At 46.7% G+C, this 27,061-nt stretch overlaps 1 long non-coding RNA gene and 10 other non-coding genes across 11 annotated transcripts; all 11 read left to right on the top strand.

The window, feature by feature from the left end:
- The first annotated feature begins 83 nt into the window (after nucleotides 1-83).
- Nucleotides 84-155, top strand: TRNAE-CUC (transfer RNA glutamic acid (anticodon CUC)). The gene has a single exon. It is a non-coding gene; the product is annotated as a tRNA-Glu (tRNA).
- Nucleotides 156-500: 345 nt separating this feature from the next.
- Nucleotides 501-572, top strand: TRNAE-CUC (transfer RNA glutamic acid (anticodon CUC)). Its single transcript has one exon. It is a non-coding gene; the product is annotated as a tRNA-Glu (tRNA).
- A 345-nt stretch (nucleotides 573-917) lies between these two features.
- On the top strand, nucleotides 918-989 carry TRNAE-CUC (transfer RNA glutamic acid (anticodon CUC)). The gene has a single exon. It is a non-coding gene; the product is annotated as a tRNA-Glu (tRNA).
- A 345-nt stretch (nucleotides 990-1,334) lies between these two features.
- On the top strand, nucleotides 1,335-1,406 carry TRNAE-CUC (transfer RNA glutamic acid (anticodon CUC)). Its single transcript has one exon. It is a non-coding gene; the product is annotated as a tRNA-Glu (tRNA).
- A 345-nt stretch (nucleotides 1,407-1,751) lies between these two features.
- On the top strand, nucleotides 1,752-1,823 carry TRNAE-CUC (transfer RNA glutamic acid (anticodon CUC)). Its single transcript has one exon. It is a non-coding gene; the product is annotated as a tRNA-Glu (tRNA).
- Nucleotides 1,824-2,168: 345 nt separating this feature from the next.
- Nucleotides 2,169-2,240, top strand: TRNAE-CUC (transfer RNA glutamic acid (anticodon CUC)). The gene has a single exon. It is a non-coding gene; the product is annotated as a tRNA-Glu (tRNA).
- Nucleotides 2,241-2,585: 345 nt separating this feature from the next.
- Nucleotides 2,586-2,657, top strand: TRNAE-CUC (transfer RNA glutamic acid (anticodon CUC)). Its single transcript has one exon. It is a non-coding gene; the product is annotated as a tRNA-Glu (tRNA).
- A 345-nt stretch (nucleotides 2,658-3,002) lies between these two features.
- Nucleotides 3,003-3,074, top strand: TRNAE-CUC (transfer RNA glutamic acid (anticodon CUC)). Its single transcript has one exon. It is a non-coding gene; the product is annotated as a tRNA-Glu (tRNA).
- A 345-nt stretch (nucleotides 3,075-3,419) lies between these two features.
- Nucleotides 3,420-3,491, top strand: TRNAE-CUC (transfer RNA glutamic acid (anticodon CUC)). Its single transcript has one exon. It is a non-coding gene; the product is annotated as a tRNA-Glu (tRNA).
- Nucleotides 3,492-3,836: 345 nt separating this feature from the next.
- TRNAE-CUC (transfer RNA glutamic acid (anticodon CUC)) lies at nucleotides 3,837-3,908 on the top strand. The gene has a single exon. It is a non-coding gene; the product is annotated as a tRNA-Glu (tRNA).
- A 7,535-nt stretch (nucleotides 3,909-11,443) lies between these two features.
- Nucleotides 11,444-26,662, top strand: LOC141107126 (uncharacterized). Its single transcript, XR_012235791.1, has 3 exons — nucleotides 11,444-11,571; nucleotides 25,222-25,526; nucleotides 26,438-26,662. It is a non-coding gene; the product is annotated as an uncharacterized lncRNA (long non-coding RNA).
- Nucleotides 26,663-27,061: the final 399 nt, after the last annotated feature.

The following is a 27,061-nucleotide window of genomic DNA, read 5'->3' as shown; positions in this document are numbered from 1 at the left end:
CCCACTCCAAAGCGCCTCAACGCCATCTTCGGTATGTGCCCTTGACTTCCTCGCGCTTGCCTGGGAAGCACGGGGCACACCTCTCCCTGGTGGTCTAGTGGCTAGGATTCGGCGCTCTCACCGCCGCGGCCCGGGTTCGATTCCCGGTCAGGGAAATTCTTCTTTGCCCTGGTAGTAGCTGGGCACTATCATCTGCGTTTCTGCTTCGTAGAGCCAAGAAAATGCTCCGCCATCCATCGGCCTGGTTTTGTCAGTTCCACTGAGCGTTGTCAAGCTTTTCGCGCTTTTACACCCACATGGCCAACTCGGCCAGCTGTTAAGAGACTAGGACAACCCACTGCTAACCAACTGTAGCTAGAAGAGCCTCCTTCACCCCATTTTGGAGACCTTGGTTCTGAGTGAAGAAAGCCGTATTTGCCCACTCCAAAGCGCCTCAACGCCATCTTCGGTATGTGCCCTTGACTTCCTCGCGCTTGCCTGGGAAGCACGGGGCACACCTCTCCCTGGTGGTCTAGTGGCTAGGATTCGGCGCTCTCACCGCCGCGGCCCGGGTTCGATTCCCGGTCAGGGAAATTCTTCTTTGCCCTGGTAGTAGCTGGGCACTATCATCTGCGTTTCTGCTTCGTAGAGCCAAGAAAATGCTCCGCCATCCATCGGCCTGGTTTTGTCAGTTCCACTGAGCGTTGTCAAGCTTTTCGCGCTTTTACACCCACATGGCCAACTCGGCCAGCTGTTAAGAGACTAGGACAACCCACTGCTAACCAACTGTAGCTAGAAGAGCCTCCTTCACCCCATTTTGGAGACCTTGGTTCTGAGTGAAGAAAGCCGTATTTGCCCACTCCAAAGCGCCTCAACGCCATCTTCGGTATGTGCCCTTGACTTCCTCGCGCTTGCCTGGGAAGCACGGGGCACACCTCTCCCTGGTGGTCTAGTGGCTAGGATTCGGCGCTCTCACCGCCGCGGCCCGGGTTCGATTCCCGGTCAGGGAAATTCTTCTTTGCCCTGGTAGTAGCTGGGCACTATCATCTGCGTTTCTGCTTCGTAGAGCCAAGAAAATGCTCCGCCATCCATCGGCCTGGTTTTGTCAGTTCCACTGAGCGTTGTCAAGCTTTTCGCGCTTTTACACCCACATGGCCAACTCGGCCAGCTGTTAAGAGACTAGGACAACCCACTGCTAACCAACTGTAGCTAGAAGAGCCTCCTTCACCCCATTTTGGAGACCTTGGTTCTGAGTGAAGAAAGCCGTATTTGCCCACTCCAAAGCGCCTCAACGCCATCTTCGGTATGTGCCCTTGACTTCCTCGCGCTTGCCTGGGAAGCACGGGGCACACCTCTCCCTGGTGGTCTAGTGGCTAGGATTCGGCGCTCTCACCGCCGCGGCCCGGGTTCGATTCCCGGTCAGGGAAATTCTTCTTTGCCCTGGTAGTAGCTGGGCACTATCATCTGCGTTTCTGCTTCGTAGAGCCAAGAAAATGCTCCGCCATCCATCGGCCTGGTTTTGTCAGTTCCACTGAGCGTTGTCAAGCTTTTCGCGCTTTTACACCCACATGGCCAACTCGGCCAGCTGTTAAGAGACTAGGACAACCCACTGCTAACCAACTGTAGCTAGAAGAGCCTCCTTCACCCCATTTTGGAGACCTTGGTTCTGAGTGAAGAAAGCCGTATTTGCCCACTCCAAAGCGCCTCAACGCCATCTTCGGTATGTGCCCTTGACTTCCTCGCGCTTGCCTGGGAAGCACGGGGCACACCTCTCCCTGGTGGTCTAGTGGCTAGGATTCGGCGCTCTCACCGCCGCGGCCCGGGTTCGATTCCCGGTCAGGGAAATTCTTCTTTGCCCTGGTAGTAGCTGGGCACTATCATCTGCGTTTCTGCTTCGTAGAGCCAAGAAAATGCTCCGCCATCCATCGGCCTGGTTTTGTCAGTTCCACTGAGCGTTGTCAAGCTTTTCGCGCTTTTACACCCACATGGCCAACTCGGCCAGCTGTTAAGAGACTAGGACAACCCACTGCTAACCAACTGTAGCTAGAAGAGCCTCCTTCACCCCATTTTGGAGACCTTGGTTCTGAGTGAAGAAAGCCGTATTTGCCCACTCCAAAGCGCCTCAACGCCATCTTCGGTATGTGCCCTTGACTTCCTCGCGCTTGCCTGGGAAGCACGGGGCACACCTCTCCCTGGTGGTCTAGTGGCTAGGATTCGGCGCTCTCACCGCCGCGGCCCGGGTTCGATTCCCGGTCAGGGAAATTCTTCTTTGCCCTGGTAGTAGCTGGGCACTATCATCTGCGTTTCTGCTTCGTAGAGCCAAGAAAATGCTCCGCCATCCATCGGCCTGGTTTTGTCAGTTCCACTGAGCGTTGTCAAGCTTTTCGCGCTTTTACACCCACATGGCCAACTCGGCCAGCTGTTAAGAGACTAGGACAACCCACTGCTAACCAACTGTAGCTAGAAGAGCCTCCTTCACCCCATTTTGGAGACCTTGGTTCTGAGTGAAGAAAGCCGTATTTGCCCACTCCAAAGCGCCTCAACGCCATCTTCGGTATGTGCCCTTGACTTCCTCGCGCTTGCCTGGGAAGCACGGGGCACACCTCTCCCTGGTGGTCTAGTGGCTAGGATTCGGCGCTCTCACCGCCGCGGCCCGGGTTCGATTCCCGGTCAGGGAAATTCTTCTTTGCCCTGGTAGTAGCTGGGCACTATCATCTGCGTTTCTGCTTCGTAGAGCCAAGAAAATGCTCCGCCATCCATCGGCCTGGTTTTGTCAGTTCCACTGAGCGTTGTCAAGCTTTTCGCGCTTTTACACCCACATGGCCAACTCGGCCAGCTGTTAAGAGACTAGGACAACCCACTGCTAACCAACTGTAGCTAGAAGAGCCTCCTTCACCCCATTTTGGAGACCTTGGTTCTGAGTGAAGAAAGCCGTATTTGCCCACTCCAAAGCGCCTCAACGCCATCTTCGGTATGTGCCCTTGACTTCCTCGCGCTTGCCTGGGAAGCACGGGGCACACCTCTCCCTGGTGGTCTAGTGGCTAGGATTCGGCGCTCTCACCGCCGCGGCCCGGGTTCGATTCCCGGTCAGGGAAATTCTTCTTTGCCCTGGTAGTAGCTGGGCACTATCATCTGCGTTTCTGCTTCGTAGAGCCAAGAAAATGCTCCGCCATCCATCGGCCTGGTTTTGTCAGTTCCACTGAGCGTTGTCAAGCTTTTCGCGCTTTTACACCCACATGGCCAACTCGGCCAGCTGTTAAGAGACTAGGACAACCCACTGCTAACCAACTGTAGCTAGAAGAGCCTCCTTCACCCCATTTTGGAGACCTTGGTTCTGAGTGAAGAAAGCCGTATTTGCCCACTCCAAAGCGCCTCAACGCCATCTTCGGTATGTGCCCTTGACTTCCTCGCGCTTGCCTGGGAAGCACGGGGCACACCTCTCCCTGGTGGTCTAGTGGCTAGGATTCGGCGCTCTCACCGCCGCGGCCCGGGTTCGATTCCCGGTCAGGGAAATTCTTCTTTGCCCTGGTAGTAGCTGGGCACTATCATCTGCGTTTCTGCTTCGTAGAGCCAAGAAAATGCTCCGCCATCCATCGGCCTGGTTTTGTCAGTTCCACTGAGCGTTGTCAAGCTTTTCGCGCTTTTACACCCACATGGCCAACTCGGCCAGCTGTTAAGAGACTAGGACAACCCACTGCTAACCAACTGTAGCTAGAAGAGCCTCCTTCACCCCATTTTGGAGACCTTGGTTCTGAGTGAAGAAAGCCGTATTTGCCCACTCCAAAGCGCCTCAACGCCATCTTCGGTATGTGCCCTTGACTTCCTCGCGCTTGCCTGGGAAGCACGGGGCACACCTCTCCCTGGTGGTCTAGTGGCTAGGATTCGGCGCTCTCACCGCCGCGGCCCGGGTTCGATTCCCGGTCAGGGAAATTCTTCTTTGCCCTGGTAGTAGCTGGGCACTATCATCTGCGTTTCTGCTTCGTAGAGCCAAGAAAATGCTCCGCCATCCAAGCCGTTATTAAAAATGAATCATATAAATTTATAGATAAGACAATTTGGTATGGATTTCTTTATTTACAGCAGTTTATTATGTAATGTAAGCTCAGGTATAAATTTTTCAGGGTGTTAGGGAGGAGGTGGAGTAAGGAAAAAGAGCGATGGGGCGGCGCGCGGAGCGCGCCGCTAAATTTGCACGTGTGGGCGTGGCTAATAAGTGGGTGTGGCCAAAATGGGTGTGGTCAAAAGGGTGTATTTCTTCCAAGTCTACAGCTCATAGTGTGCCACCTTTCCCTCTTTGTATAGACTGAATAGGGCCGGAAGAGATTGTGGAAGTAAAATAAGCTCCATTGCCAGAGCCAGCAATAAGAGCCCCCAGAATATGTCAGGACCAACAATGATAACTCCTAGCAAGTCTCCAGGGCCAGCAATAACCTCATCAGTTGGTTAGTTAAGTATAGTAATTTAAAGCGATAGTAAACTGCTAAATTTTTTTTATAAACCCTGCAAGGTAAAAGCACAATGTGTTAGTATGCATAGCATATTAGCACATTATGAAATACTTACCTCAGAACGAAGCCCTCCAGTGCTGCGATGTCACCACTGACAGTCGCCTCTATCTTCACCTGGTCTTGCATCCGGGTTCGCGTCCTCCAGCTGTTTGATTGGCTGTGCTGGATTGATGTCACTCCACCGCGCAGAAAGCTCTGAAGGGACAGTACAGATAAACCGTCCCTTCAGAGTACATGCCCCGGTGATGTCATCGGCTGCATGCAGTGTGAATATCTCCTAAACCGTTCAGGTTTAGGAGATATTCACTGTACCTACAGGTAAGCCTGATTGAAGGCTTACCTGTAGGTACAAGTGCCAAAAAAGGGTTTACCTCTACTCTAAGGCCAAAGATGCAGGGGAACCATCTAAAGACTCTAGAAGCTGCTCCAGACCACTTCCTCTTTGCACCACAAACAACTGCTCTTCTCATATCAACCTGCAAACTATAACAGCCTTGTGTCCCAGTAGGCTACTATAGGCTAGATGTCAGGAGATGCAAGATTGCTCTGCAGACCACAGAGCTTATTACCTAGTAAAAGCTAAATACAGCCTCTCACTATGGTGCATGGGTGTTGCTAGGATTGTGAAAGACCTAAGGCACACAAAAAAAATAAAAAAGCACTTAGCATGCCACGGTTCATAGTGGGCATGCAGAGATAGCACCTGACAGTGGGAGTGGCTTAAGAGAAATAGGTTAAATAGAATCTGATAAATGTGCATAGAAACTAAAGGGCTTAGTGGTAATTCACCAAAGCTTTTTTTAAAAATATAATAAAATGGAGAAAGCAGCACACTGCATGAAGTGTGAATGAACAAACACTTTAAGAAATACCTAAATATTTAATAGATGTGCTAACTTGTGCCGACTTCATGCTGTGCAAAATGAATTAAAGTGCTAAGTGCAAACAAAGAGATACATACATAAATAGAATAAGTGAATAAAGTTGAAACCATCAGATTAAATTCATTTATGCATTACAAACAAAAGCAGATCTCCTGATGGCTATTAGTCACCATTTCATTGTTTCTCCACCAAAAATAAAGTGACATGTGCAATAAAACAAAAGTTCATCTGGATATTTGAGATCAATACAGATCTTCCGCCAACTCTTTACATCACCCCAACTGTAAGTATACAGGGTGCTACCAGAGGCTGCTGCCACAATTCATAGGCCCAAACACACTTAATTGTAATTCGGCAGCACCATCCAACCCTGAATGGCTCCAAATAAATAAGCCATATCGCAGTTTTTAAAGGCTTGCCAACTGATATCATCACATGGTAGCTGCAGTCATAATATATGCACTAAAAAATAAAATCTACCATAGTGCATAAACCCTTTAAAAGATTGTTTATTTGAAAGTTCAAGTGTTGCACTTTCAAATTTCAGTACAAACAAATGGCCACTACCCTTACCTATAACTGTCATTTGCAGCAAGGAGCACATGGAAGGGCAATACATGCAGAACAAAACCAAAGAAAATTCCAGGCTCAACTTACCGACCAACCTGCAACCAACCGAATTGTCCTGTCTAACAGTATGTGTTGAAAACAGGGGTTAAACAAGAGGCCCTATCCCCAAAAATCTCTCCATTATTACCGTTGGGTGGTTTCTGTGTGTCTTCCTCGGGTGAGTCACTTTTTTTTTTACTCTCGGGCGACTGATGGAGACACTAGTTATCTCAAGCTTATGTGGAATGGGAGACTGTGCCCATTGAGAGACCTTAGAGAGGAATATTGCGAGTTTCCAATGGATACCTGGAGGTATCAGCAACTACAGCATTTTTTTACCGTTCACCTGCTAGAAAGGCCAAACCTCTCTCTGATTTTGAATCTCTATGGCATAAACAGCCTGTCAGGGCTGGGCTCAGCCCTTCCTTCTCTGAGCTGGCCGCTCAGCTGTTGGCTAATTGCCAGCTCCTATCTCTCCACAGTTACTCAGCTGTTGGTGATATCCTGCTTGTCAGCCCTGCCTACTTAAGCCGTCCAGCCCAGAGGATCTCTGCCTTCGCCGTGGTCAACATCACAGAAACTTTCTCCTGCGATCCTGTTCAAGACTGGCTTTGCTGATATTCCTTCTGGCTCCAGATCCTGCTTGCTGTTCCACTACATTGATCCCTGACTTCTGGCTTGGCTGACTATCCATTCTGGTTACTGAACTTTGGCTATGTTTTGACTACGTTTGTTCTTTTTACTTTTATTATTAAACAAGTGTGATATAACTGTACTTCTGTCTCGGCCTGATTTCATGGTTTCTGACACAGCCAACAGATAGGGGTTTGCTTTCTATCTCTTATAAACTGCTGAATAGATGTAGTGTCACCACAGACCTTTTTAGGGGAGTCGGAAACAGAGTTAGACCGTCACTTCACAGACCTACAGAAACAGAATATGTTAGGACTGGTACATACATCTTCAATAAATACTAAAATACAGGAGACAAATTATAGACTTCTGTCTAGGTGGTATAGGGTGCCGAAGATGTTGGCCATCGCATACCCCACAGTGTCGGATAGATGTTGACTGGGCTGCGGGCAACAAGGCTCTCATATTCCCATTTTGTGGGAATTCCCCAAGATTAGGCCATTTTGGGCTGAGCTCATGAATTTTATCTCTAAAATACCAAAGGCCTTGGTCAGGGACGACCCTGTGCAATTTCATGGTACTCAAAGTTCCATCAGGGCATATAAGAAGAGTATAGTTTCACATCTGTTGGATGCAGCTAAAGGGCTAATTCCGGTCTATTGGAAAAAGCCACAAGTACCTGCTGTGGATGTGGAACTGCGGATGTGGAACTCTTCCTATTGGAAATTCAGGAATCTTATGTTGCAGTACTAAAATACCCCCCCCCCTTTTTTTATATGAATGGGTGATTGTATTGGGGGATTTGTATGAGGTATGGGGTAGTCTTTTAATGTTTGTTGGTTATATGTTTGTCAACTGATTGTATAAAAGAAAAATGTAAATAAAGATTATAAAAAAAACAAGAGTTTAGTTTGCACACATTTGCAAATACATGCGTAAACTACAGAGCCCCGTCAAGGCACCCCAGTATTTTCTACAGTCCTAACTCTACATTTTGAGAGCATCCTTAGAGGCTTCCAACCAGTAATAGGCTTACACCACAGACAATCCACAAAGTGCACGTCACTCTGGACATCACTGCCTCAGCTTTGCACCCCTACTAAAGCTCGCTGTCGTCTGATGTCACAGAGCTGCAGTGGTGTTGCTATGGGGGGGGTGGGGGGCAGCTCACACAGGGTGAGTCCTGCCAGAGCAGTGACACCAGGGCCGCCGCTACACAGTGCACTATATTTCGTCCACTTGCAGAGCTGCAGCGGAACGGTGCGAGGGAGGCTGCCTATAACACTCCCCAGTCAGTGAAGCTAACCCTCTGGGATCTTCAATATCTCCTTCAGCCGGGGTTGGTGGGTGGAGCTGGGGGTGTGGCTGCCTCCTCCACTCCTCCCACAGACTTCTTTACTCTAACTGATCCTGCGGCTGAAGGAGGAGAAAGAAGCGAGGACACAGCAGCCTCGAGTGTCTTCATCTGCAGCTATGTTATAAAGTACTGCAAACTGTCACTGCATAGATCCCTAACCTGCCCTGTACCACCCCAAACTGCCCTATACTACCCCAAACTGCCCTATACTACCCCAACCTGCCCTATACCACCAAACCTGCCCAATACCACCCCAACCTGCATTATACCACCCTAACCTGCCCTATACCACCCTATAATACCTTAACCTGCCAATACACCACCCTAGCCTGCCACTATACGACCCTATACTATCATTTACAAGGACCGGTTCGGGGTGCACCCCGTGACCGTGCACTGCCTGTAGGGTGCTGGGCAGGATACACAAGGGGGGGTGACACCATGTTTTACTGCACCAGGTGACACCAACCCTAGTGACGTCACTCCAGAGTTGGTCCAGGTCCTGCAGAGATAACAACCAGTGGTTCAGGTGGCAATAATACCATATATATTTAGATTTATTGTGACACCACACCAGCAATGTTAGGGCTCATTCACACTAGTGGTAAAACCCTTCAGTTGAACCACATTTTTACCACCCCCAACTGCTACCCTTTTAGCTGCATAGGCAGCAACTGGAGGTGTTCACATGCTGTGGTCTTGATGTTTTTTGTCATGGCAGGAACCTTTGGCTTTTGGCAGGTGCTACCACCCTCTGAACACAACCCATTCAAGTGAACAGGGTTGCTCTGCAATGCACACAGTTGTGGTGTACTAGTGTAGAGTTCAAGGAGATAAAGCAGGCAGGGAGATGGTGGTACAACATCTTTTCACCACCTGTCTAACGTTCTCTAAAGAGCAATCTAAATGTTGATTGCTCTTCAGAGGGCAAAACTAGTGTGAATGAGCCGTAAGGGTTAAAGATGGAGCTAGCAAAGACAAAAATGGGACAGAACACACAGACCTCATGGATTCTTTTCTCCCTGTCACAGAAGTCTTTGTAATAAACTTGATTTTTGAGGTGCGTTCTGTCCATCTGATACTGAGGATCTAATAGCCTGGTAATTACAACATAAATAACTTGTACAGTGAGGGAAAAAAAGTATTTGATCCCCTGCTGATTTTTTACGTTTGCCCACTGACAAAGAAATGATCAGTCTATAATATTAATGGTAGTTTTTTTTAACAGTGAGACCCCTTTCACACTTGGGTGGTGCGGGCGTTAGCGGTAAAGCACCGCTATCAATGCCTGAAAATCGCTCCAGTGTGAAAGGGGTCTTATGCCCTGCACACACGGTCGGATTTTCAGACGGAAAAAGTGCGATCGGATTGTGTTGTAGGTAAATTCCGATCGTGTGTGGGCTCCATCTGACTTTTTCCGACGGAATTTCCGACACACAAAGTTTGAGAGAAGGCTATAAAATTTTCCGACAACAAAATCTGATTTAAAGATTTAAATTCCAATCGTGTGTACACAAATCCGACGCACAAAGTGCCATGCATGCTCACAATAAATTAAGAGACAAAAGCTATTGGCTACTGCCCCATTTATAGTCCCGACGTACGTGTTTTACGTCACCCCGTTCAGAACGATCGGATTTTCCAACAACTTTGTGCGACCGTGTGTATGCAAGACAAGTTTAAGCCAACATCCGTCGGAAAAATCCATGGATTTTGACGTCGGAATGTCCGATCAATGTCCGATCATGTGTACAGGGCATTATAGACAGAACAACAGAAAATTGCATTTCAAAAAAGTTATAAATTGATTTGCATTTTAATGAATGAAAAAAGTATTTGACCCCTTCGCAAAACATGACTTAGTACTTGGTGGTAAAACCCTTGTTGGCAATCAGAGGTCAGACGTTTCTTGTAGTTGGCCACCAGGTTTGCACACATCTCAGGAGGGATTTTGTCCCACTCCTCTTTGCAGATCCTCTCCAAGTCATTAAGGTTTCCAGGTTGACGTTTGGTAACTTGATCCCCTAGGTCCCCAGACTAGCTAGGCCACCCCAGGGCCATAATGTTCTTCTTCTTGAGCCACTCCTTTGTTGCCTTGGCTGTGTGCTTTGGGTCATTGTCATGCTGGAATACCCATCCATGACCCATTTTCAATGCCCTGGCTGAGGGAAGGGGATTTTCATCCAAGATTTAATAGCCTAGTCCATCGTCCCTTTGATGCAGTGAAGTTGTTCTGTCCCCTTAGCACAAAAACACCCCCAAAGCATAATGTTTCCACCTCCATGTTTGACGGTGGGAGTGGTGTTCTTGGGGTCATAGGCAGCATTCCTCCTCCTCCAAACATAACGAGTTGAGCTGATGCCAAAGAGCTTGATTTTGGTCTCATATGACCACCACACTTTCACCCAGTTCTTCTCTGAAATATTCAGATGTTCATTAGCAAACTTCAGACTGGCCTGTACATGTGTTTCTTGAGTAGGGGGACCTTGCAGGCATTGCAGGATTTCGGTCCTTCACGGCGTAGTGTGTTACCAAATGTTTTCTTGGTGACTATGGTCCCAGCTGCCTTGAGATCATTAACAAGATTCTCCCCTGTAGTTCTGGGCTGATTCCTCACCGTTCTCATGATCATTGGAACTCCACGAAGTGAGCGCTTGCATGGAGCCCCAGATTGAGGGAGATTGAGAGTTAGTTTGTGTTTCTTCCATTTGCAAATAATCACACCAACTGTTGTCACCTCTCACCAAGCTGCTTGGCAATGATCTTGTAGCCCATTCCAGCCTCGTGTAGGTCTACAATCTTGTCCCTGACATCCTTGAACAGCTCTTTGGTCTTGGCCATGGTGGAGAGATTGGAATCTTATTTATTGCTTCTGTGGACAGGTGTCTTTTATACAGGTAACAAGCTGAGATTAAGAGCACTCCCTTTAAGAGAGGGCTTCTAATCTCTGCTCGTTACCTGTATAGAAGGCCCCTGGGAGACAGAAATCTTGCTGATTGATAGGGGATAAATACTTATTTCACTCATTAAACTGCAAATCAATTTATAACTTTTTATGAGATGTGTTTTTCTGGATATTTTTGTTGTTATTCTGTCTCTCACTGTTAAAATAAACCGACCATTAAAATGATAGACTGATCATTTCTTTGTCAGTGGGCAAACATACAAAATCAGCAGTAGATGAAATACTTTCTTCCCTCACGGTAAGAACATGTTTCCCTCTTATCCTGTCCCCCTCTGCCGCCTGCACTAAACCACAAACCTATCACTGCTCAGGCTGCTGCACAACTTGCTTCTCCCCTCCATGAAGTATACACTAAAAAAAAAGACTCACATGAGAGTTAGAATGCTGAGGGGTCATTTTGGCTTCTTCTTCCTCTGGAGGTGCCTGAAATCAAAACAAGGTGGCAGGAGAAGTGGGAGGGGTTGTAGCACAGGTACAACATGATTGGATAAGAGTGAGCAGGTGCTTCCAAGATCCCTCCCTCCTTATGCTGCACGGGGCACAGGTATGAGATCATCTAGCCCTGCAACTGACATGCTGTTTGCCGATCTCCGAACACACAGGAGCGGGCAATAGAAAAAGAAAATGCCGCTCCAGGTGAGTGATGGAACCAGGTAAGCTGAGGAATGGATTCCTCCCAGGGGTGCTAGCCTCAGCTCGCCGACGGGGAAATTTGAATAAAAAGAATGGATGGTTGCACACCAAGGTAGGGATGATTCTCTTTTATGTAAAATCTGTAAAATGAATAACACCACAGGACAGGCAAACAGGTACAGGTAGACATGATTCACACAGCGACGCTGCGCTTATTCATTACCCTGATTTGTTCCACAGACATTCCTTAACCACTTCAATACAGGGCATTTTCACCCACTTCCTGCCCAAGCCAATTTTCAGTTTTCTGAGCTGTCGCGCTTTGAATGACAATTGCACGGTCATGCGACCCTGTAACAAAATTACATTTTATATTTTTTTCCCCACAAATAGAGCTTTCTTTTGGTGGTATATGATCACCTCTGCTGTTTTAATTTTTGCGCTATAAACAAAAGAAGAGCCACAAGTTTGAAAAAAAAAAAACAAATTTTTTACTTTTTGCTATAATAAATATCACAAATTAAAAAAAAAAAAAAATGTTCTTCGCTTTAAGCCGATACGTATTCTTCTACATATTTTTGGTAAAAAAAAAAAAAAATCACAATAAGCGTATATTGATTGGTTTGCGCAAAAGTTATAGCGTCTACAAAAAAAGGAATAGTTTTATGGCATTTTTATTAATTATTTTTTTTTTTACTAGTAATGGCGGTGATCTGCGATTTTTATCGTGACTGCGATATTGCGGCGGACACTTCGGACGCTTTTGACACCATTTTGGGACCATTGTCATTTATACAGCGATCCATGCGATAAAAATGCATTGATTACTGTGTAAATGTGACAGGCAGGGAAGGGGTTAACACTAGGGGGTGATCAAAGGGTTAACTGTGTGTCCTAAGGAGTGATTATAACTGTAGGGGGGAGGGGACTCACAAGGGGAGGAGACCGATCGTTGTTCCACTGTACTGGGATCACATGATCAGTCTCCTCTCCTCTGACAGGATGTGGATCTGTGTGTTTGCACACACAGATCCACAGGTCCTGCTTAATTAACGGGCAATCGCGGGTGCCCGGCGGACATCGCGGCCGCCGGGCACGCGCATCGGGTCCCCGAGTGCCCAGGCGGCCAGGAAGCCCATGACGTCATATGACGCCCGCCCAGGATGGGAGATCCCATCTGCGGACGTCATATGTACATGGGCGGGTATTGAAGTGGTTAAAAAGGGCTCCCCCTCGTGTAAAACACAGGTAAAGGGTGACATCAGCAGAACATCGGGCTTAGGGACGGGAGCGCCGCTGGTAGCAGGAGCCCCAGGCTCCAAACAGTAAACATCTTCCCGAGGCACCTGACATAGCTGCTGATGGGGTGCTATGAAGGATCTAAAGCCCCCCCAAGCACCCACCTGGCGCCGCCCCTGAACCTGATACATACAAAATTAAAATGCTCCTGTATAATAAAAGCCAGACCAAGCTGAGAGAGGGGCTCAATAGATACTCTTTGGAGCACCTAAAAAGTCTGTATGATTCTTTTTGAAAAACGTTCTGATTAATTTTCGGATGTGGTGCCCATCGTCTTTTATGGTGAAATCCACCCAATATTTTCTTCTTATAAAAAATCAGCAGCTACAGTTTTTGTCCAGAATGCTAGAACGGCCGTTTCATCAGAAATGACATCACCAAGGTGCCCCTGATGATGTCACTTCTGACGAAACGGCCGTAGGGTAGACACGCACGTACGTACTGCGCATGCGCGGAGTTTCAATACGAAGTGGAGCTTGTTTTTAAACGTCCTTGCAAGGATTACTTTTATGGATGCCTGTTTGGCAAATTTTAATAAAGGAAGGTCAAATTGCTCTACACTATTGGAGTTTTTTTCTTTCTTTTGGACACTCACCACTGGGAGCGGTCTCTTTCCATTGGACCCCCATTGGAGGCATATGGCTCACATGAAGTGATCGTCTGCTGATACGCATCTAGCATTCCGGATGAGACCTATCTACTGAGAGGAAAACACCTAAAGCTGATGTCTTCATGCCTTTTATTAAGGACTGTCTGGTAAGCCTTTAATCTCCCTAAGGGGATGGGCGTTCATTGCGTTGAAGTGTAGAAGTTATGCATATACCTTTACAGCAAAGTCACTTTAACACTTTTGTCTATGTATGGACATTATTATGTTTGCAAAGTTTATCAAGCTTTTTAAACCTTTAATGTGACTGGCGTTCGATGCGGTGGTAGTCACATACATATCCCTACAGCGAAGCCTTTTTCATTATTCCATTTGTTTCTATTTGCTTGATCATTTCTGGACATTATTTTTCATGAATTATATTTATTCACCATTTGTTGATCACGGTTTATCAATTTCTTCAGGTTTTTAGTATTATCCTAAATCAAGGTATTTTTTGATTTATTTATCCAGCGCTGCACTCTTTTTACATATATCTAGTGGTGCCCCCTATCAGGTGTAACATCAGGGGTTCATTTAGCTTAAAGGTAGAGCTTACCAGTGAGCTGAGTCCACGCCAGATATGCAGTTTTAAAGGCTTGTAGGCCCACTTTTATTAAAGAAAGAAAATGTCCGATAACAGAAGAGTTGCCCACGCAGGGGTTTCAGCTTTCCACAGCAACAATGTAAGTTCAATCAAAAAATACCAAGCCACCTGGCTCTCTTTAGCAGCACTGCTGCTCAAGCTTATACTTCAGCCCTCTCGGCTCTATAACAGAGTTCCTGTACACCCAGTACCTCAGCACTCTTTTCAGCTTCCTTTTACAGCCCACAGGCTTGGACCCTCTGTCTACTCTGACAGACCTGTGCAGACATGCACACTTCTCCCTTGCTTGCCTGGACTCCTCGGGAGGGTGGAGCCCAGAACTATGGTCAGGTGTCTACAAATAGCCCAACACACACCTGACCATTCAATCTGCTGGTGGATCTCAAAATCTGGAGAAAGCTGCCAAAGCAGTTTTCTCCAGTCCACATTCATGCTCTGAAGCCCTGCCCCAAGCAAACGTGCATACCCCATGTCCACCTCAACCCCATTTTCACAGTGACAGGGACTCTCACTATTACATATCCCCCCCCTTTGTTTCGATCCGGAGGGAGGAACACCAGCACCCGTCATGGTTGGGACACCTCTGCGCTGGCTGTCAGCCACGTAGGCCCAACCTTTTTTTCGGGTGCGCTTCCAGGTACGTCCCACCCTGGATCTTAACAGGGTCCTACATTTCCCTATACTCAGCCTATTCCCTCTGTCCTTGGGGTTCCTGAGCTCACATTTCTTTTCTGTTGGCCCCCTGCCTTTCCTGCTACTTCCTTCCAACTCAGTTTCCTGATTCTGTAGAGAACCTCCTCCAGACACTACGCCTGATGAGTAACCACCTTTTCCCTCACTGGTACCCGTTTTCCCCATCACAATAGGTCTCTTGGGTTTACCAACTCTTTTGCCTCCCCGCTTCAAGTTTCCTGGTTTCCCAAAACCTCTCTCAGCATTACTGTTCTGAGACTGTAGGGGGCCTATTTTTATGGTGTTTTTAACGGGACTCCTCCTCTTATTTCTGGTACCTGACTCAGCAGTCACTAATTGTTTACCAGGTTTACCTGTACCTTTGGACACCACATTATAATGTACCATTAACACATTACTTGATTCATCATTGACAGACATTTTCAAACCAACATTACACCTCTCAATGTTGCACATGTCACCAATGCCTTTTTTTTCAGCATTTGCTAGGGCAGAGTCTGCAGAGGGCACACATACCGGAGGGCCGCCATCACCCACAGGAACCTCACAGGATGTCACCTCCCCTGGGTTCACCCACTCTGCAGACAGCTGTCCTACCACTTGACCTTTAATACCACCTGGATTTCTATCCAAAACCGGAACAGGCGAGCTCTCGTCTGATCCGCGTACCAACCTTATTGCACTTTTTACCCATTTCCCTGTCTCAGGGACCATATCAGGTTTGTCACATAAACCTATTATTGGACTGGTGACCCCAGTCTCTTTAACCACCTCTGTCTGAGCCCCGGTCAGGATTTCTGCTGTTTTCTGGTCCATGCTCGGCCCTTCCATCTCACGTGGTTTTTCCACCGGTGCAGTATACGCGCCCTTCACCGACAACTGACCAGCACCACCCTGGACCATAACCGCAGAAATGCTTCCCATCGGGCTGTTAGGAGGTGAAACCTCAGACATTGACTCATTTTTAGTTTCTCCAAAGCATCTCCCATATACCATTTTTTCAGGAATTAACCCAGCAGCATACCCAGAAGCAACTTTTAACAAGAGTAATACTTTCAAGAATAAACCATTCCTGTCTTGTTCTCCTTTGTTCTGTACAGCCTGCCATTTAGTGCTCCACCTAGTGGTACTCCACAGTACCAGGCCATCTGACTGTGGAGGAGACACCCCAATATAGATTGGCTGTACATCCCAAAGTTTAAGCAGCTCCTTTAATGCTTTGGTTACAGACCAGACCCTTAATCCCAGACCCAAGTCCGTTCTGGGGACTTTCATTACATTGGGAATGCAGAGAGACTCATTGGCTGAGACTTGAGAAGTTGCAATTGTCAAACCAACATCCTCCCAGCTGGAGGTAACCACAGCCTGGTGCTCACCCAGAGCGCTGCCAGGTGCTGGACTCATACCCAACTTCTCAGGTTCAGCATCAGTGAACGGCTCCAGAACATTACCAGTGACAACGTCACTTTGACACTCCATGACAACCTCAGTTTTGTGCATAAAAACCTCATCTATCAGGGAGATAAGATTTTTACTCCAACTATCCCAATCCATTGTTTGTGCGCTCCATTCACCTGTACTCCTCAGAACCGATCCATCCGCCCAAGGGGACACATAACAGATGGGCTCAGGCTCATTACACAAATCATTGTGAATCATGTCAGACTGTGGTAATACATGTTTTAACACAGAAGGTTGCAATATACCATGTTCACCACCTTGCTCGGCTGGTGCTTCATAAACCTCACACACCTTTGCATTTTTCACAGGTTGTGTTAACCCACCATTTACCTGCACATTTTTAGTACTAGCAGTTTGCACTAACACATTACCATTACACGGTACAGTTCCACACTGTCCCACCAGAGTGACATCGCAGTTGTCCAGGGCAACCTCCGGCTCCAATAAATGAAGTTCCCTGGAGATGTCTAGGGACAACTGTGATGTCTTACTACCAGTTGCTATGGGCAATGGCCCATTTTTGACTACAGCTTTTGCTCTGCAAGAACCTGGGGGTTTCCCAACAGCAATACATTTTCCATAATCATCAACATTGACAGCATTTGTACCTCTTGCAGGCTGTCCTAGCCCACCGCCAACTTGAGACTGGCAGACATTAGACACATCACTATTTTCCTCTTGAGATGCACACACAGGTGCAGGTTTGACTTTAACCCCTGCCTCCCCACTGCACAGGGTACTGCACAGGGACAAGTCACCCTCAAGAACACATTCAGTGGCCCCACTAACTGGGGTCACTCTCACATCATAAGGGACAGTCTTGTAACCAGTCCTTTTATACCGGAAATCAACAGTTCCAGCCACCATTTCATTAAAGACAGTCTTACCCACCGCAGTAGTTGGGGTCACCATCTTCATTTGAGTACGTTGTCTTATGAACCAATCCTCTGCTGCACTTTTACTGGCCAACTCCCCCTGGTGGCCACGGGATGAAACTACAGCAGGCATCTCCCACTGTTTAGCACCACCTGCCGACACAACAGGAAACTCCTTCTTGTTGCTAGGGGTGACTGCAAACATATTTTTACAGGAATCTGGGCCCGCAGATAAAGACCTTTTCTCAGCAATATTATCTCCAGCTGAATTCCAGAACCTAGGACAAGAAAACATGCCACGCCCCAGCTGGCCACATTCCAGGCATGGTACTGGACGACTTTTTCCCAGAGCGCTTCTCTCCTGGCGATTCCCAGCTGGCTGGAACGCACAAGCCTCGTTGCGGGGACGCTGAGCCAAATCTCCTCTGCAGCTTCTCCTGTCCGGCACCACTTTCACTCTCGTCGCCATGGGAGATCGCGCTCTCCCAGCAGAACTTTGCTGGCTCTCTCCAACATGATGTATCGGCTTCTCCTGAAGCCACTTGCCACGATCCTGGTTAGACATACCCCATGGTACACAGACAGCCCGACTGGCTTCCTCTCTGTTGCTATGGGCAACCACTCTTGGTCTCAGCCTTTGATCAGCCTTTCTCTTTGTAAATAGCATGGGCTTCTCTCTGCTGGATCCTGACACATTGACATTTTTCACAATAGCTACTGTTTTAACTGCAGCAGCATTGCCAGGGGCAACAACACCCCTCTTCCAGTTATGGACATCCAGCCGCTCTCTCCCCTTACACTGAGGGTTGGCTTTCTTTCCTCTGTAGCTTTGTCCAGCGCTGCCAGGTGCCGCTTGCACCAGTCCACAGCCGATTCAAACACTGGTGGACTTTCCATATTCGCAGTCACTCCACTGCACTTTTGCGGCCTCCAGCAAAAAATGAAGTACTGTCACTTTAGAGCAAGTTGCTTTTCACTTCATGCAAGCTTTCCTCACCTGCACAGTGCACACACAGATTGTGCTGTCTCATGCACACAAACACAGTTCATAGCAGAAAAAAAAAAATTGACTTTTTATTCACAGGTACACCACCTGCAACACGCAATGCCTTTTGCCTGGCTGCCCTTCCACACACAGCCAATAGTTCCTGACTTGAACTCACTGTGGAGCAAGGACCCGGATTCCACCGTCTTCTGCCCGCATCCAACAACCACTTGTAACATCGGGGGTTCATTTAGCTTAAAGGTAGAGCTTACCAGTGAGCTGAGTCCACGCCAGATATGCAGTTTTAAAGGCTTGTAGGCCCACTTTTATTAAAGAAAGAAAATGTCCGATAACAGAAGAGTTGCCCACGCAGGGGTTTCAGCTTTCCACAGCAACAATGTAAGTTCAATCAAAAAATACCAAGCCACCTGGCTCTCTTTAGCAGCACTGCTGCTCAAGCTTATACTTCAGCCCTCTCGGCTCTATAACAGAGTTCCTGTACACCCAGTACCTCAGCACTCTTTTCAGCTTCCTTTTACAGCCCACAGGCTTGGACCCTCTGTCTACTCTGACAGACCTGTGCAGACATGCACACTTCTCCCTTGCTTGCCTGGACTCCTCGGGAGGGTGGAGCCCAGAACTATGGTCAGGTGTCTACAAATAGCCCAACACACACCTGACCATTCAATCTGCTGGTGGATCTCAAAATCTGGAGAAAGCTGCCAAAGCAGTTTTCTCCAGTCCACATTCATGCTCTGAAGCCCTGCCCCAAGCAAACGTGCATACCCCATGTCCACCTCAACCCCATTTTCACAGTGACAGGGACTCTCACTATTACACAGGGTTATAGTGTTCAGCTGCAGGATACCTTTTCACGGGTTGTTTTACTCACATATCACTTTATTTTTTGCACACCTAGCGCAAATTTTTTTTTTAGAATTAATAAAAGAGCCAATGCACTGCTCGGCAGAAAAATGGTGCTGAGATGAGGACGTAAGCTGTGGTCATGTCTGTTTCATTGGGGGTATGCGGGAAATAGAGTGATAGGGAAGATGTATTATACCATTAGACGAAATGGGCGCTTATTAGCGCAAAAGAGTATGGTGGTTTATCCATGACACCCCTTCCCTGCCAGTGTCAGTACAGTAACAGTGCATATTTTTAGCACTGTGTCAGTTTGGTGTCCAATTTGTCTGCTGCAATGTCACAGTCCCGCTAAAAGTCAGTGATCGACGCCATTACTAGTAAAAAAAAATGATAAATAAAAAAACCATAAAAACATCCCATAAGACACGACAACTTTTACGCAAACCAATCAATATGCGCTTATTGTGATTTTTTTTTTTGCCAAAAATATGTAGCAGAATACATATTGGCCTAAATTGATAAAGAAATTAGATTTTTTTACATTTTTTTTATTGGATGTGTTTTATAGCAGAAAGTAAAAAATATTGTTCTTTTTTTTTCAAAATTGTTGCTCTTTTTTAGTTTATAGCGCAAAAAATGAAAACTGCAGAGGTGATCAAATACCACCGAAAGAAAACTCTATTTGTGGGAAAAAAAGGACATCAATTTTATTTGGGTATAGCATCGCACGACCGCGCAATTGTCAGTTAAAGTAACGTAGTGTCGTATCACAAAAGGGGGTCATTAAGGGGTAAAACCTTCTGGGGCTGAAGTGATTAAAGCATCGTTTTGGCTAAACCAGCAGCCCTTGGTTGTCTAGCAATTAGTAGTCAACTCTCTCACTGTTAGGTTAGATCTTTTGCCTGGGAACAGTAGTTTTTTTTTTTAAAGGCTATTTTGAGGCTAGAACTATACACTGCTGGCCAGCTGTAGCTAGGAGAGCTTTCTTCACCCTGTTTATAAGACTTATTTACATAGTCAGTAAGGCTGAAAAAAGACACCAGTCCATCCAGTTCAAAGTGTAGTGTGTGTGTATGTGTTTATCTCAATAATAAATCATATATCCCTGTATGTTTTGATTGTTAAGATGCCCATCTAATAGTTTTTTGCTGATCCATGCTGATACCACTGCTTGTGGAAGAGAATTCCACATCCTTACCTCTCTACACAGATTATGGTAAACTGCTTCTCTTCCAATTTCAGTGAATGGTGTCTTTTTAAACTCTTTCACTGAAAAGTTTTTTCCCTATGCTAGGGCCACCAGTACGGTATTTGTATATCGCTATGTTATCTACTCCCATGCGTCTCTTCTCCAGAGAGAATAAGTTCAATGCTTGTCGTCTTTCCCCATAGCTGAGATCTTGTAGCCCCTTTAGTAGCTTTGTTGCCTTTCCCTGGACTCTCTCAAATTCCAGCACATCCTTCCTGAGGACCGGTGCCCAGAACTGGATGGCATACTTCAGATGCGGCTGGACCAGAGTCTTGTATAGTGGGAGAATTATTGTTTTATCTCTGTAAATCCCCGTTTTAATGCATGCTTATATTCTGCTGGCTTTGCCTGCAGCAGCTTGGCATTGCCTGCCATTGCTGAATCTATCATCTACAAGCACCCAAATACATTACCTTACATTTTTCAACATTAAGCCTCATTTGCCATGTAGTTGCCTGCCCCTATTATTTCATTTAGGCCTTCTTGTAAGGTTTACACACCCTGCTGAGAAGCAATTGCCCTGCTTAAATTTGTATCATCAGCAAACACTGAGATTGAGCTATTTCATTTTATAGTTTCTACATCCTCCATCATTCCTCCATCAGAAGTTCGGCCCACTCCTCCTCCCTCTGCTGCCGGTGTTCTATCGAGAAATGGCTCCTGTCGAAAAATACCTCCAATGGGTCTGCGCATGCGCAGTACTAAAAGTCACTCCAGCTGATATGTTGATCAGCTGGCGTAACATCAACACAGCACATGCGCAGATCGTTGGAGGCATTATCCAACGCTATGCAAACAGCGGAGGGAGAACGTACTTGTCAGATTGAGCCTCGCTGTTGCGGGGCAGGTTCTGGGGGTGTTGAAGGGCGGGTTTTGTGTGTGTTGCAACCCGCCTTTAAACACAGGCACAACCCTCTGTTCAACACACTAAACCTGCTGTTCAGCACACGGAAAACCCGCCCTGCAACAGCGAGGCAGAATCTGACAAGTACGTTCTCCAGAGGTGGAGGACTCAAGTCACATGACTTGACTCGAGTCAGACTCGAGTCACCTGTTTGAGGACTTGCGACTTGCTTGACAAAATTAAATAAATGACTCGACTTGACTTTGACTTGTCATTAATGACTTGAGACTTGACTTTGACTTGGGCTATTTGACTTGCAATGACTTGGCACCACCAGTGCTGTGTCTTGGCCTAGGCAAAAGCCGCCCCCCCACAAAAGAAAGCTCCCCCCGAGTCCCGGCTTCGGGGTAGATCAGTATTTTGACTTAATTTGTGACTTGACCAAAATAAATGACTTGACTTGACTTGCTTGACTTCTAGCAGGGACTCGACTTGACTTGCTTGTTTTTCGCCACAGTAACTTGGGACTTGCTTGTGACTTGAAGGTTAAGACTTGGGACTTGCTTGTGACTTGAAGGTTAAAACTTGAGACTTGCTTGTGACTTGCACATGTGTGACTCCCATTACTGACATTCTCCCTCCGCTGTTTTTATAGCGTCGAATACTGACTTTGTAGCTGCTGACTTTTAATTTTTTTTGGGTAGGGGGACATCACTTTTAACTGGAACATAGGCGAGGAATATGGACCCGTTCACATCACCTGCGCAGTTCTGGTCCAGAGCTGGCCGAGACCATCTGAGTGCCTGCTACAGTGTGTTCAGGCAGAGCCGGAGGGGCAGTGGCGGCCCGTGCACTGTGGGCGCACGGGCGCCGCCCCCCCATCAATACGCATGGCCCCTTTCAGGACACCGGACTCATGGATTCCTATTGCGGGGGTGAGAGAGGGGGTGGTATTTTTAGAAGCACCTGATTAGCCAGAGGCCCTGATCCCACCTAATTGTGTGACCATAGCGAATTCATTTTCATTATTTTCACACTAACCTTCCTCCCTGCCAATCAGGAGGCAGGGCGTCAGACCTGCTTCCTGATTGGCCAAAGTGCCAGGCCATCCTATTGGATGCCTGGTGCTTTGGAAGAGGAGCGAGGAGACTTGCGCTGGAGTGGAGGTTGCCGCCGCTCTGAAAGGATGCGGTAAGTCCCCTCGGCTCTGTCAGAGCCGCGTGGGGGGGTGCCAGAGCCACGATCTGCACACAGGGGGGGGGGTCGGTGCCAGAGCCGTGATCCGCATGGGTGCCAGAGCCGCAAACACCGCGATCGGTGGGCAGTGGCTGCATTTGATGGGCTCAGTGGCTGCATTTGATGGGCTCAGTGGCTGTGTTTGATGGGCACAGGTGGCTGTGTTTGATGGGCACAGGTGGCTGCGTTTGATGAGCACAAGTGGCTGCGTTTTATGGGCACAGGTGGCTGCATTTGATGGGCACAAGTGGCTGCGTTTGATGGGCACAAGTGGCTGCATTTGATGGGCAAAATGGATGCGTTTGGTGTGCACAATGGCTGCACATGATGGGAACAAGTGGCTGCATATGATGGGCACGTGGCTGCGTTTGATGGGCACAAGTGGCTGCTTTTGATGGGCACAATGGCTGCATATGATGGGCACACGTGGCTGCATTTCATGGGCACAGGTGGCTGCATATGATGGGCACAAGTGGCTGTATTTGATGGGCCCATGTAGCTGCATTTGATGGGCACAAGTGGCTGCATTTGATGGGCACAAGTGGCTGTATTTGATGGGCACATGTAGCTGCTTTGATGGGCACAAGTGGCTGCATATGATGGGCACAAGTGGCTGTACATGATGGGCACAGTGGCTGCATATGATGGGCACACGTGGCTGCATTTGATGGGCACAATGACTGCATTTGATGGGCACAGTGAGGCTGCAATTGATGGGGCGGGTTCAGTATTTTTCAGTTTGTTTGCGCCCCCCCAAAATTTTGAGCACCAGCCGCCACTGCAGTGGGGGAATGGGTCTGGCGTAGGTGGTGCCTGAGTTTTTCGTGTGATGTCATGGTGCAAGGGAGCTGAGTGGAGTGGCCGGAGCCTCATGTATGGGTCTGCAGGATGGGAGCAAGGCAAGCCAGGAGCAGGACTCTAAGTACTATTTGGACAGGAGTGGACTGAAGGGACCACCTGGCATGGAGAGAGTCTGTCATCGTGACTCAGAAGGGGAAGTGTCGTGTCGGTGAGGTGTCATCATCATCTGTGCTGCTGCACACTGTGTCAATGTCTACTCACCTCATATTAGCCAAACTGCCAATGCTTGCCATTCCCTTCTCACAATTCAAACTATTCCATGCATTTCCTGATAAATGCATAGAAGTAGGGCTGTTACTGATTAAAATTTTCGTGTTCGATTAATCGATTTTTTTTAATCGATTAATTGACTAATTTCGATTAATTATAACGCACATACAGATCCAACTACTTTTAGCTGATTTAGCACCGTTGTTATGGCCATAGCGGGGCATGGCTAGGACGTCACACGTCATAAACTCAGCCTCACCGTGCCCATAATCTCAGCCTTACCGTGCCCATAATCGCAGCCTCACCGTGCCCATAATCGCAGCCTCACCGTGCCCATAATGCAGTCTCACCATGCCCATAATCTCAGACTTACCGTTCCCATAATCACAGCCTCACTGTGCCAATAGTGCAGTCTCACCGTGCCCATAATGCAGTCTCACCGTGCCATAATCGCAGCCTCACTGTAGTCAGTAACTGTGCCTGGATTACACAGTCTGCGGGCATCTCCCGCTGTGTGTCTCGGAGCTGGGTGTGAAAACTTTGGCCGCGCTGTGAGAAAAGTCCCGCCCTCCTCCTAGATCAGCTCGTGTGATAGACAGAACACTGCGTCTATCACACAAGCTGATCTAGGAGGAGGGCGGGACTTTTCTCACAGCGCGGCCAAAGTGTTCACACTCAGCTCGGAGACACACAGCGAGAGATGCCCGCAGACTGTGTATGACATATAGTGGAGGAGGAGGAGGGAGTGGATCGCTGCGCTGCAGCCACAGCTTGGCCCAAAACGGCCCCAGGGCAGGCAGCCTACCGATCAAAAAAATTTTGATTGATCCAAAAAATTAACGGTTAATCGAGGAATTAATCGTTAATTTCCGCAGCCCTACATAGAAGATTGTAAAAACCCTAACCCCACCACATCAATATGTTTCACCCATAAGGACTCTGAAGGACTCTTAGACCATGAGAAACACAATTCTCTGGTCTGATGAAACAAAGATTTAACTCTTTGGCCTGAATGGCCAGCGTCATGTCTGGAGGAAACCAGGAACCGCTTACCACCTAGCCAATAGCATCCCTACAGTGAATCATGGTGGTGGCAGCATCATGCTGGGGGGATGTTTTTCAGCAGCAGGAACTGGGAGACTAGTCAGGATCAAAGGAAAGATTAATTCAGCAATGTACAGAGACATCCTTGATGAAAACCTGCTCCCGAGCGCTCTGGACCTCAGACTGGGGCGAAGGTTCATCTTCCAACAGGACAATGACCCTAAGCACACAGCCAAGATAACAAAGAAGTGGCTACGGGACAACTCTGTGAATGTCCTTGAGTGGCCCAGCCAGAGGCTAGTCTTCAACCCAATTGAACATCTCTGGAAAGATCTGAAAATGGCTGTACACCGACGCTCCCCATCCAACCTGATGGAGCTTTAGAGGTCCTGCAAAGAACAATGGGAGAAACTGCCCAAAAATGAGTGTGTCAAGCTTATAGCATCATACTCAAAAAGACTTGAGGCTGTAATTGGTGCCAAAGGTGCTTCAACAAAGTATTGAGCAAAGGCTGTGAATACTTATGTATATGTGAATTTTTCATTTTTTATTTTTAATAAATTTGCAGAGATTTCAAACAAACTTCTTTCACGTTGTCATTACGGGGTGTTGTTTGTTTGTAGAAATTTGAGGAAAATAATGAATTTAATCCATTTTGGAATAAGGCTGTAACATAACAAAATGTGGAAAAGTAAAGCGCTGTGAATACTTTCCGGATACACTGTAAATAATTTTCTAAGACAAATGTACAAATTGTAACCTCTTTGCTTTGACAGGCTGGATGCATTCCGGTTATCCCATCGTGTGTTATTTGAAGTCTGTTGAGGCCCTGATGTCCATTGAGAACATTAAACCAGATATGTGGGAGATAAAAGAATGTACGATTCCTCCGCACACTAATGAGGCCTTCTGTAACCTGTGGCCTGTCTATGTGTCTGAAAATGTTTTGGGAATTCCAAGAAAGAAGGCTCATGGTGATCTCCAACCACACAAAAGAGAGGAAAGGATAAGGGAATACTTAGAAGGCGGAGCTCTGCTGGACAACTGGAATACATGGGTCTGTTTGGAAACTTATCTACAGGTAAAAAGAGGATATTAAAGTGTCACTAAACCCACATCATAAAAAAAAAACGATCAATAAATGGCGTATTACATGCTGTTCATACTCACTCAATTCACTATATGTTCTGTATTCTGAAAAAAACCTGTTTGATCCTGCTGCTCTCTATCGCCTCCTTCTGTCCAATTCCCCAATTCAGCTAGGGATTTTGCAGAGCAGTGGTGGCAGCTCTGCACATGCTCAATTTTCAATGAGTTTCTATGCTGAGCATTTCCTCCCTATCTCATCTGAGCAGCCCATGTGACTATAGAGTCACACATGTGGGCATATACACAGTGGTAAATGACAGCCCACTCCCTCCTGCATCCTCCATGCCCACTAACCAGCTAAACTCAATGGGGTGGGATATTATATGTAGATTAATGGAGGCTTCACCTCCCTCTTATTCTAAGACACAGGCTGGAGGGGCATGACACAGCCTGTGACTGGCAGAAATCTGCCCACACCATGTTATTAACAAAAAATAATAAAGATTTGATTTCAAATATATATTTGTATGGCGATTTAAAACAGTTTATTGATATTAATTATTTCTTTTTACTCTGTATTTCAAAGGCTGTTTTTTTAATTATTTCGGACATGTGACCAGCAGCAGAGGACTAGAAGCTCCTCCTGCTTATGTTTCCCTGCAGACAGGCTGGGAGAGAGCTGGGTCATGTGACAGCTGTATATCTATTGGGAAAAAGGTACTTAGATGTTTTATTTTTTTTATTTTTTTCAATAAAATCATTACAGTGCCGTCATCCATATGCAGAAATAGAAGGGACAATGTAAATTCAACAGTGTGTGTTTAGTATCACTTTAACAAGAGACTCTTCCTCCTTTCATCAATAATCTAAACAGGAAAATGATGATCAGTTTTTTTTTTTCAGTTTCTGCATCTCAGTCTTGGCAGTTTATGGAGAAAAAACAGAAGGATTTGGAACTGCTGCACCTAGTGAAACATACAGAAAAGGTTATTTAAGAATGAAAGCTTACAGAGGTTGTATACCTTCCTTTATGATTTGTACCTATAGGTAAGCCTAGAATAAAGCTTGATTGAAGTTACAGTGATCTTGCGCATAACCTAACAATCCATCATATATAAAATCAATCAAAAATGATTAAATTATTACAATAATGTGAAATAACTTGCAATAAATGTTCATAAAAACAAATGGTGACTCAATTCAGTTGAATATGTGCAATAAAGTCCAAAGGTGAAAATAATCCAGTAGTTCAAGATAGTGAAGATGAAGTATCAAAAAACTTGACAATTTATCCAATAAGTGAAATCGCTGACACCACAGCAATGTGCTCACAGAACTCTCAGTTCATAGGCATAGGTGAAATGCGTTAGTAAATCCAATAGGCACAGTAAATTTCACTTCCAGGATCCACAGAAAGGTATTATATATCAGGAAATTCCACCCCTCATATCCAGTGTTACGATCCACCTTACTGTCCTACATTCATGATTCCAAACGTATCTATTGCTTCTGTCTTACATCCTTACA

Source organism: Aquarana catesbeiana, linkage group LG09 (assembly GCF_042186555.1).
Source record: "Aquarana catesbeiana isolate 2022-GZ linkage group LG09, ASM4218655v1, whole genome shotgun sequence".
NCBI classification, from domain to species: Eukaryota; Metazoa; Chordata; class Amphibia; order Anura; family Ranidae; genus Aquarana; species Aquarana catesbeiana.
This window is presented reverse-complemented; position numbering and strand designations above follow the sequence as displayed.